Source organism: Jatropha curcas, unplaced genomic scaffold (assembly GCF_041381405.1).
Source record: "Jatropha curcas cultivar XTBG-Jc1 unplaced genomic scaffold, XTBG_Jcur_1.0 HiC_scaffold_688_pilon, whole genome shotgun sequence".
NCBI lineage: Eukaryota > Viridiplantae > Streptophyta > Magnoliopsida > Malpighiales > Euphorbiaceae > Jatropha > Jatropha curcas.
The window spans coordinates 1-11,857 of NW_028322522.1; the positions used below are offsets into that span (position 1 = coordinate 1).

At 34.1% G+C, this 11,857-nt stretch overlaps 1 long non-coding RNA gene and 1 pseudogene across 1 annotated transcript; one reads left to right on the top strand and one right to left on the bottom strand.

The window, feature by feature from the left end:
- Positions 1 to 8: 8 nt before the first annotated feature.
- On the bottom strand, positions 9 to 1,730 carry LOC149491747 (NF-X1-type zinc finger protein NFXL1 pseudogene; annotated as a pseudogene).
- Positions 1,731 to 4,548: 2,818 nt separating this feature from the next.
- On the top strand, positions 4,549 to 5,908 carry LOC105646378 (uncharacterized). The gene is made up of 3 exons (XR_001047473.4): positions 4,549 to 4,931; positions 5,225 to 5,298; positions 5,370 to 5,908. It is a non-coding gene; the product is annotated as an uncharacterized LOC105646378 (long non-coding RNA).
- The last annotated feature ends 5,949 nt before the right edge of the window (positions 5,909 to 11,857 follow it).

Consider the following 11,857-nt stretch of genomic DNA (forward strand, 5'->3'; position numbering starts at 1 on the left):
CTACATCGATGCCTACCACAATTCTTCTTCCGACCGCAAGGTTTCTCACATGTAAATTTTTCATTCTCTGCACTTGTTTTGTAGCATTCTACAGTTCGAGAGGTTGATCCACAGCGACATTTTTGTGTAACAAAAACCAGACAAGGTGGGCAAGCCCCAGCATGGCACACCTCCTTACAATGGTGTATTCCACACAGAAGGGGTTTACCACATATATTTGTACAATTTGGAATTGGATCCAAACAACTCTTTCTTTCCACATGCAAACTTGTTTTCCCACAATGGCAAGACTTCACCCTGCCTGGCATCAAGTCACAGTCCCCGCAAAAGCCTGGGTGGCAAGTTTCGCCACATGTATGATTTCCACAACCTAGCATCTTTCCACATGTTGAGTTACAAGAGAAAACACCATCTTCAGCTTTCACTTCCCCTCTTACAGCCATGTCTCCACATAGGACAACTTCCAATGTTTTTCTGCAAAAACATGAAGCATTGACTAGAACCTGACAAGGATCACAAGGACCGACATGGCATATCTTCTCACATCTATGACGGCCACATTCAAGAAGCTTATCACATCGTTGACCGCACGTAAGGACAGATATACGATCTGAACATCTTGTTGTGATTATTTTCTTCCCACAAGGACACATCCGCGGTGGAGCAAATGCTTTACAAGGAGGGCAGGGGCCTGGGTGACATTGCAAGACACAAACATGAGGACAAAGATCCTCTTTACTCTCACCAGAGCCCAAAGCTCCCCTTTCAAGCGGCTTCCCACATGGTTCGCCACAGGAATGTGGGGTCAAATACAAATCTGATGGTGGATCAGTCCTCTTCCCACAAAAGCAAACATATCGAATCTCCTTCAACGATGTGAGCTGCACAGACTGACAACCCGGGCACCGCCAATTAAAACCCTGACTCTTCTCAGCTGACAAGTCAATAGAGGTAGGAGCACGAGCCCATTTCTTAATACAATTCAAATGAAAAATTGAGTAACAGCTCGAGCAAGACCAAACAGATGCAGATCTCCGCACCATGTCATAACAGATCATACACTCAACAGTACCCTTCACAAGTTTGTCCTGAATTTCTTGCACAAGCTGGGGCATATTGGGATCTTTCAACTCAACCTCCTGAGTCTGGCTCCTCTCCCTGTCTCTCCTGTGATTCGTAGGCCAAGTCTTTCGACCCCCTCTAGAGGGGTTGGAATTGGTATTAATATTGGCATTGCCACCATGCCTAGGATTGGATGGCACAGAAGAATGATTGGGGTGCCCACCATCATTCCTTTCAGGGGTTGAATTGAAGCTTGTCGGTCGATTCACAGCAACAGTTGGGCCAGATCCTCTTGGGACCCATGTTTGACGAGCATTCTGCGATCTATTAGTCCTATCCCTTTGATCACTTCGGGATGGAAAAGCTCATACTCCGATAACAAGTACAACCAAAATTACCTGTATCCTCCACAACAAAAATTCACAAGAAAATGGAAAGAGAACCCCAAATTCAATCGATTCAAACTGCACCCAAAATTTTTAAGAAATAAATCAAACAAATATTTAGTAATAAATTCTTTACATAAAATCTAAATCGCAATTTTCATTTGAAAATTCAGTTCCGACTAAACAAATTCATTGAGGGATTTTCAATTCATTCCTTATGTTGATTAAGCAGAAGCAGAGCAAACCCTAATCCGGCCCTCGATTACGATACATCTCATTCATTTCTTGATAAATTTAAAAATGAATTAAAAAGAAAAGATTCAATAAAAGAAACGGAAAAGAAAAGAAAAGTATGAAGTACCTGAGCAGAAAAACTTTGATCCAAGTAATATGCAGCTCTGTGTTTCTCTCACCAAGTTCCTTGTATTTTTATTTTCCTTCTTTATTTTTCAACTTTCTGATAAATAAATATATATAGAGAGAGGGAGGGTCGGTCTTTGCTCATTTTCAAAGGGGTCTCAGAAGAGATAAACAATGGTTTTTTTTATTTTTTTTCAAAATAAGCGGTCATATTTCCGTGAGCTCCAAGATGAAATATCCACTTTTTGTATTGTAAATTACTTAAAATCGCTTCAAATGAATTCATTCTCAAAAATAATAATAATAATAATAATATAATACAGTTTGGACTAAGCGCGTAGACGAAGGAAGTGTGGTTGCACGTGTGTGCGTGATGCGCAATCTACCGCCTTTTTACATTTTCATTTTCCCCCTAAATGTTTTTAAGTAAAAGTTAATGTTTTATCCTTATATTTTATCAAAATACATAATTGTATTATTAATTTTAAAAATATAATAATTTTATCTCTATTTTTACTTATGTTACACTATCATCTTTATATAAATTATTATACTTTTTGGTTAATATAGGAATAAAATTAGTTGAATTTACAAAGAAAATAGTCAATATATATGGATGTATTATTTAATATCAGCAAAACACATGATAAAATATCAATTTTGATGGAAAAGTACAAAACATTGACATAAGTATGTCATAGTATAATATAGGCAAAAAAATAGAAACAAAAATTATGTATTTCTAAAAATACAAGAGTAATTTTCAACGGTAAAATGCAATAATAAAATCTTAATCTTCTCGTATCATAAGCGCCCGTTTATATGTATAGGTATATACACATATATAGACACATACACTCATGAGTGAGAGGAGAAATATTAAATTGATAAAAAAATGGTTAAATTCAATGATGGAGTCAGGAATTAAAGTTAGAAGAACTAAAAAAATTTCAAAAATTAAGGGATAACTAAATTTAAAATTTTACTACCATATTTCTTCACGAGAAGGGCAGCACTCCGCCCTACCTTTGATTAGAAGAAATTTTAAGCAGTAAAATAAAAAATTTTAATATTTATGGGTAAAATCTTAAAAAAAATTTTTAGGGGCAAGGGCCACCCCTAGATCCCCTAGCACCATCATTGGTTAAATTTCATAATGACAAGTCGTGCAATATTTTGATTGGTAATAAATAAAATAACAAATTATTTTTTAAAAAAATCCTTGATTGATTATATGGGTTCTTATATATAATCCTCAAGCAAAAAAGATCTTCACAAACCACTCTCCCCGTTCAGAATTTCCTTTTATCTTTTTTTACAAATTTTCTTAGTTTTAATAGTTTTTAATTATTTTATGTAGATAATTATTATTTTAAAAAAGATTCCGCTTAATCTCTAACTAATCAATAATTTAAATCCTAACTAATTGATAACTGAAATGAAAAAAATTAAAATAAGATTACGTTTAATCTAACGAAATAATAATTTAAACCCTAACTAATTGATAACTTAAATGAATATAATTTATTTATCTCATTTTCTATCTCTTTATTTGTCATTATACTTTCTCTTTTCCCGAAACAAGAATTAAGTTTCGGACTTTTTGTTTCTACAAATTTTGTAAATTTCTTTATTTGTTTATTTGTGTTTCAGATTTTGAATAGGAATTAAGTTTCAGAATTTTGTTTCTACAAATTTTATAAAATCCTTTATTTATTTGTTTATATGTTTTTCAGATTTTAAATAGGAGAAGTGACAAAAGCAACTTCAGTGTAAATATATAGTCAGCTCTTCTACTTCAATCGATGTAATGCTATATCTTTTCTCATTTTTGATAAGTATATGTCGGGATTGAGAGCCTTTTAATTTTTTATGTCATATGATTTATGATTTTATTACTTTTATTATTTCATGGTATGTAACGATGAGTTATTTTGAATATTTACATATCTATATTTGAGTCTTTGTTGGTACAAAATGTAGTGTCACAAATTGGATGATGAATAAGATGGAAAGCCAGAAACATTTTATTGCATAGAATTTCCCTTGATTACGCACCCAAGGGATAGACATATGAACGATAGAACAATATTAATTGTAAATTTAGATTTAATTTAACTGATTTTTATCCTCCTTGATTTAGTAGATAGTTAATTTTGTTTATATGTTATTAGTATTTATCAGTAACTTTATCTTTCGGGATTCTATATTCTTTGTTTATGCTTTTAATATTTTTAATTTAACATAAAATTATCCACATAAAATTATTTAAAATTTTTTGCTTATCTATCTATTATTATTATCCGCATTGAATTATTTGAATTGTATAAATTATATTTTATATAAAATTATCTAGGATTAAAAAAAGTAGTGTTTGAATTATAAACTCTAATTAAAACTTTGTTAAACTAATTGAAATTTATAATTATTTTAAATAAATTAACGGCATATTGTACTTTCTATATAAAACGAAAATTAATAAAACAACTCGCGAAGAAATGAATATGATAATATATACTAAATATGATTTATATATTAGAAATAAATATTGGTTATAATTATAAATTATAAATCGACAAATTTGTCTATATATTATTAATTTATATATATATATACTAAAACGAGGAGGGCAGTTGTAGTGTTTATGTCCCCCGCCGCTCCACCACCAAATATTATGTACTAGTGTCTGTGCTCAGGTTCGTTAGTTATTGATTTTGTTTCCCAAGGGTCAGGGTTCGAACGGGATCTACGTATTGCTTAGTTTTTTTTTTCCTTTTTTCTTCTTTTTGTCATTCTCCATGTGTTTAGAACCTAAGTTTTTAGCAAAGACATGTTACACTCAAATTTATTTGCACCAACACATGTTAACCATGCAATGCAAAACCCTTTCCTTTCCCTTCTTTCCTTTTTTTTTTTTAATTTTTCTGCGCACAAAGGATGAAAGAAGACGTCTCTTTGTCCTTCAATTCTCTCTTCCTTTTTTCTTTTTGTTTTTGTTTCATGATGGATTTCCTTCAATTTATTTAGCCTTGTTTGGGAGAGATTGAAGCTGGAAATAATCGTTACCGTGGCAGCCATGGATTCCGACGAGTTCGCACTGTTTTGGCAATCCCAGGTGTTAAGGTCAGTTTCGATTGGTTCCTTATTATTTCTTAAACTCTTTTCCCCTATCAATTTGTGTTAGATGTTGTTGAGCGGTTTAAATTTGAGAAAAATTGCAATACTGAAAATGGAGACCGTTCATTTCCATAAATATTCAAAAAGTAAATATTCCTCATTACACAAGAATGAATAGTGATGGCTAAAATATTTCTGGAAGAAAGCAAAAGCAAAAGTAAAAAATTTATACACGTTTGGGCTTAAATATATGAATGATTTCTTGAATGTGTTTTTGTTGGCTTTTTGTTTTTACCCAGGTCATACGTCCAGACCATGGTCAGATCTCTACATAAATCTCTCAGCTCTATGCAAATTAGATAATATGCTTTTTGTAAGTTTTGTTAAGTCCAAAAAATGCTAATATTACTATAAAGGAGTTCCTAATGCAACAATTTTTTACAGGAGATATTGGATAGCTTTGATAATGTAGAGTCCTTGTATGTTGACCACTGAATCCTAGCCCCCAGATGCTGATGGGTTTTCATTACTGTTTCTAAATCAAAGAATGCCTTGGCTAAGACAAAGACAAATGAAGGTGGAAAAAATGAGAAAGTTAAAGATGATTTAATACCAAGCAGAAACTTTTATCTAGAAAGAAGCTTTCAAGGTTATGGACGAGGAAGTCAAGCTTCAAGAGCACTTAAATTGCTCTTTGCAGTGAAACCACAATAATTGTTATGATACAGGTAATCATCCAGATTTGGAAAAAAAAAAAATTATGCAATAATTATTAAGTTTATTGGGAACTTTATTAGATGAACTGCAATATTTGTGTTCTACTTTGGGTCTTCTATGCTTTGTTTTGGATTTTCTTTTGGTATTGCATTGTAGGAGGAACTCAAATACGATTCCAAGTCTAGCTCAAAAGCAAAAACAGTTCCTGCTTCTAAAATTGGACACAGCAAATCTAATTGGAATGCATTTGGTTATAATTACCCTTCTGTTGAGCTTCAGATATTCTGATTTGTAAATTTCACTGAAAATGTTCTAATATTTGGTTTTTCAGTTCTTAGTCTAAAATTTCTGGTGGTGGTTGTCTAAATGAAAATAGAGACTTGAAATTATTAGCACTTTAAGCTCAAAGTAGGTACTTTTGAGGCCAAATTTTGGTTGTTTATTTTTCTTGTGTATTGCTTTTATAGTAAATAAATCTTTATTTATTTATGTCCAACCTTCATTTCTGTTGGTTCATTTTGTGTAGAAATACATTAGCTTCATCCTTTTTTAATGGTTTGTTCTCTGTTTTTTTTTTTCATTTTTTATTTTTATTTGTTATTTTATGGTAATGGGTCTTTGATTCATTGCTTCTATTTTATGAATTTCTAAGTGTAACCTACATTATTTGTTGATACTCGAGTAAACATAACAGGTAACTAATCACCTACATTGTCTTATTTTAGAAAAATCATCCAAGGTTTAAAGAAGAAAAGACTAAAAGATTGGTGAGAAAAATATTACTCTCTATTTCTATAGATTTTTGTTTTTTTTTCTAATGTGTTTCTTGAAAAATTGATTGAGTTTTTTGACTTAACTTATTCCAAGTGGAAGGAATAGGTTATTTAAATTTTATCTGTGTTATTCTTGCCTTCACAATATTTCTTTTACTACACTTTGTTATGAGCAACTTTGGATATGTACAAAACCTATTAAATTACATTTGATAATTTTTAGTGTTTCTCTTTTTCTTTTGCCTTTTTTGTTTCTAACATATGAGATAGAAATAATCTAATTCCTCTTTTCATACTATATCTACTTTCATGGTGTTCTTCTCTTCCCTATTTTGATCACTTAAGCTATCTTTTATGCTTACAGTTTAGTTTCTTAGTTTCTTTAGGAGCTGTGCAAAGCAGGATTGGATTGACAAAATTGTAATAGGGGTATGTTAAGCTAAATTATGCATTAATTCACTTTTGGGTTAAATTTGAATTACATCAGCAGGGAGGCTTCTATTCCTAGAGGCAATAAAATCTAAAAATACACATAATGGAAGATCTTGACCGCATGTTTTTTTATCTTCCCTTCTTTTTTTGACTGAGACTATAACTTATTTTTTAGCTCTAAACTTCATGCATTAGGGTCTTGTGTTTGTTTGTCAGCCTATACGACTCTTTCAACTTCATCATTGAACTAATCTTTTTAAGTGATTCATGTAGCATTGGTGATTTTGATTATTATGCTATTTGCATTTTTTAAATCATATTTGACGAGAGGCATGACTTATCTTCACAATGAACCAAATGCCATTATTCACAGCCCCCTAAAATCAAGGTGAGTTCACTTTTGCGCCAGATTCAGCTGAGAAATAATCATGCCTTTTAAGTAACTCGCAGCAAAGTCATTCTGTAATTTAAGGCTTTAAGTGGTGCATTGCATTTTGCACCAAAATTTGCAATATTCTTGGAGAACAATTGTAGTTCAAAATATATCCTTGACAATTTAATCATTTTTCCTATTTTTATCTAATTAATGTGCACTCTAAATCTTAAGAATGTTCTTTTAGTTATCTCAAATGATGACCATTTGAAAGTTAGGAGAATTGGGATTTAGCAAGCTCAAGTTTCAAAATTCTCATTACATATATAAAATGATTGGCAAGATAGGAAGCCAAGAGTGTAGGTTGTGATATTTTTCAATTTGAGCTTCTTCTTTTTTTTTTTTTCATTAATTATTCTCTATTATTAAACTTGGTTTGACTTGAATGACAAATTTTTGCTGCATGAAAATATATAGTTACTTCATATCATTGATATAATAATATCAAAGATGAGCTTTGCAGATTAGGATGAGTTTTTAGCAGATCCATAGAGATAGAGAAGGGTACCCTCACAATTCAAAGTTTTATGGACATTCATATGAAGACAAATGTTACTAGGTCATGTTCATGCCTATTTGCATAGTCATAAAATTGTTTACTTGACAATTTAGTATAATATAAATATAGATATAGGGTATAAAATATTATAAATTTAATGTAAAAATGTAATGAATAAATTATTATAAATGGTGTAAAACTATTTATTATATAAATTGACTCACTGCAAGAAGGATCCCCCGTAGCATTGCGCGGGGCCATAAACCTAGTATTTTAACTAAATTAGAAACCTTGATATTGTATTACATTCCATTAATATTGTAACTTCTTTACTAATTAGTAAACTATCTTATTGTAGAAAACTAGAAAGGTGGGTTATATGGAAATCAAAGTTGACTTGGAGAAAGCCTATAGAATCAGCTGGGATTTTCTCTATGATACTCTTAGTGATCTCAATCTTCCTCCTGCCTTTGTGAATGTGATAATGAGCTGTGTGTCATCTAGCTCGATGAAGCTTCTTTGGAATGGTTTTGTGTCGAATTCTTTCCATCCTTCCAGTTGTGCTTTGCATGGAGAGACTGTCGCATGCCATCTCTTGCGGTAAATTAGAATAAATGGAAGCCCATCAAGCTTTCTAGAAACCGTCCGTTCCTCTCCCATCTTTTTTTTTTTTCGGATGACCTTATCTTGCTTTCGGAGTTACAAGTGAGTAGGCACATTTTTCAAGTCATTTTGGTTGATTTTTATGTCTGTTCTGGCCAAAAGGTGAATTGTGCTAAGACACAATTTTCTTTTCCCAGAATGTCTTTAGAGAAGATAGAAGGATCTTAATTGGCACATTGGGATTCGAGGAAACGAACAACCTTGGCAAGTATTTAGGGGTTCCATTGCTCCACGATAGAGCCACAAGCATACCTATCAATATATTTTGGATAGAATTAGCAATCGACTATCTTTTTTGAGTTCTAAGCACCTCTCCCTTGTGGCAGTGTGACTTTGGCCAAATCAATTATTGAGGCTATTCCTCTGATAGCAGCAGCATAAAATAAAAAGAAAAGAAAGAAAATTTATTGAGAAAAGGGAAAGCTTCATTTGCTTAGTCCGTATGAAGAGGACCAGACTCTTTACAACTCTAATTAATACTTCAATAATGATGAAATTAAGAACAAGAAAATAAAATATAAATACTGACAAGAAAGCAAATCAAATCCTAAGTAATTGGGAAAGTGGGGAAGTGGATAAGTGAACTGCAGCAACAAAACCAAGCACGTGAAGCAGTTTCTATTCTTTGAGAAATTCCAGCACGGATTAATTTCATCTTCTCCAATAGTTTTGATTTCTTCCAAATGCTCTAAACCCATGTACAAAGCACGTGAGGAGTTAAATTTCTTTCTTGAATAAGTTTTCAAAGGAGGGTTTGTATCAGTACTCCCCCGTTGAAAACTTGACTTGTCCTCAAGGCAAAATTGAGGGAACCAGTCAACCAAGAGGTCACACTCCTCGCAACTTGCTTCTTTTACTAGATGTTTTTCCCACTAAATGAGGAGCTCCAAAGTTGAAGTGCCTGACCGATGAAACCAGCGATGGTCTAGGACTTTTGCAAGTGTTAATTCCAATTCCCAATCATCATTTACTGGTAGCGGTACTGGTGTAGCTGGAATATGGTGGCCAAGTGCAGGTCGAAGCAATGAAATGAAAAATAGGATGAGCCTTAGCATTGGATGGGAGCTCAAGCTCATACGCTATTGAACCAACTCGTTTGATGATTTTATAAGGTCCAAAGAACTTAGGAGACAGCTTGGCATAGCGTCATCGAGCAAGGGATTGCTGGCGATAAGGCTGAATTTTCAAAAGGACATAGTCACCTACTTCAAAGGATAACTCCCTATGAGCATCTGCTGGTTTCATACGTGTCTAGGCTTTTTTGCAAATTGTCTTTGAGGATTTGAAGCATGACATCACGTTCGAAGAGTTGTGCTTCCAAATCAACTATGTGAGTTTCACCACGTACAAGAGGAGTTAGCATAGGGGGTTCTCTTTCATAAACAATTTGAAAAGGTGAGGTGCCAGCTGAAGTGTTAAATTCCATGTTAAAGGAATATGCTGCCTAAGAGAGGAATTTGCTTCATGAACGGGGCTGCTCCAAGGTGAAGCACCTCAGATAAGTTTCCAAACAACGATTCACCCACCTCGGTCTATCCATCTGTTTGAGGGTGGTAAGCAGTACTAACCTAAAGCTTAGTCTGACTTAGGTGAAAGAGCTCCTGCCAAAAAGTGATAAGGAAGATGACATCTCGATCTGATATGATGGAACGTGAAAGGCCATGGAGACGCACAATCTCCCACAATAGATGAGACAATTCTAATAAACGAGACAATTCTACACATAAGCTTTGACATCTTGCTTGAGCTTTGGCCAGTAAAAAGTAGAATTGAGACATTTAAAGGTCGTCAAATACCCACCGTGGCCTGTTGTCGGAGTGTCATGAGCTTCAGCTAAAAGTTTCTGTCGCAAAGCCATATCATTTGGGATGACCACACGAGTTTTGTAAAAAAGCTTAGAATCGACCATATGAAAATTAGGATAGGAAGTCAGACCTGCTTGGAGGGCAACAAGTAAATCTCAGGTATATGCATCATCTTGTAATCCTTGGGCCCAATTGGAGAAATCGAGTGGGATAAGAATTGCAAGTGCCAAAAAGTCAGCATGGTGAGGGTGATGTGAGAGTGAATCAGTGCCAATATAGTCTTTACCTGCCTTATAGACAATAGAAAAGTCAAAAGGTAAGAGTTGTTCATTGGTGGAAAGGCACTACTCTAAGAGATATTTTAAACTTCTATGATCTATATGAACATAAAAGTGGCTGCCCATCGAGTAATCTTTCCACTTTTGTAAAGCTAGAACAAAAGCCAAAAGTTCTTTGTCATAAGCAGATTTGAGGCTGCTGGAATAAGATAACCCTTTGCTAAAATAAGCAATAGGGCGATCATCCTACAGCAAAATTGCTCCCACTCCCTCAGAGGATGCGTCACACTCTACTGTAAATGGGGAGGAAAAATCTGAAAGTCAAGAACATGAACAGATGTGAGGGCTCTTTTGAGAGTCAAAAATGCAGAGTCGGCTACTAGGTTCCAATGGAAGGCATTCTTTTTTGTTGTGCAGTGACGGGCATAGCTATCAGCCCATAATTCTGCACAAATCTCCTGTAATATCTAATGAGCCCTAGGAATCCACGCAATTCCTTTACAGAGGAAGGAATTGGCCAGGAATCCATGCAATTCCTTAACAGACGAAGGAACTGGTCATTCCAACACTGAGCGGATTTTATCTTGATCTACTCCGACACCTTGAGTTGACACGATATGACCAAGGAAGGCCACCTGCGATTTTCCAAATAAGCACTTAGAAGGTTTAGCATAGTATGCTGGTCACGCAAGAATTGGAGAACAGTTTCCAAGTGTGATAGATGTTGTTCTAGTGAAGAACTATAAACCAGGATGTCATTAAAGAAAACAAGCATAAATTTTCTAAGATGAGGTCTAAAAGGTCATTCACGGCTGCCTGAAAGGTAGATGGTGCATTTGTAAGGCCGAAGGGCATGACAATGAACTCGTAGTGGCCAGAAGGGGTCCTAAAGGCAGTTTTATTAATGTCGGCTGGGTTGACTAGAATTTGGTGATACCTAGATCATAGATCAATCTTAGAAAAAATGGTGGAGCCATGGAGTTCATCAAGTAATTCATCCACATTGGGTATTGAGAATTTATCAGGGATGGTGATTCGATTCAAGTGTCTGTAGTCTATACACATACGTCAGGTGGAATCTTTTTTCAGGACAAGAATAATGAGGCTAGTGAAAGGGCTAGTGGATGGGCGAATGAAGCCAGTTGCAAGTAATTCAGCAAATTATCGCTTGATTTTGACTTTCTATGAGTAAGGGTGGTGGCAGGGTCTTGTGTCTAGTGGCTTTGAATTAAGTAATAAAGGTGTTGAATGGTTATGAGTGCGATAAGGTGTTAAAGAGATGGGATCCTCAAATATAAATTTAAATTTGAAATAAATAATTTGAACTTCCTT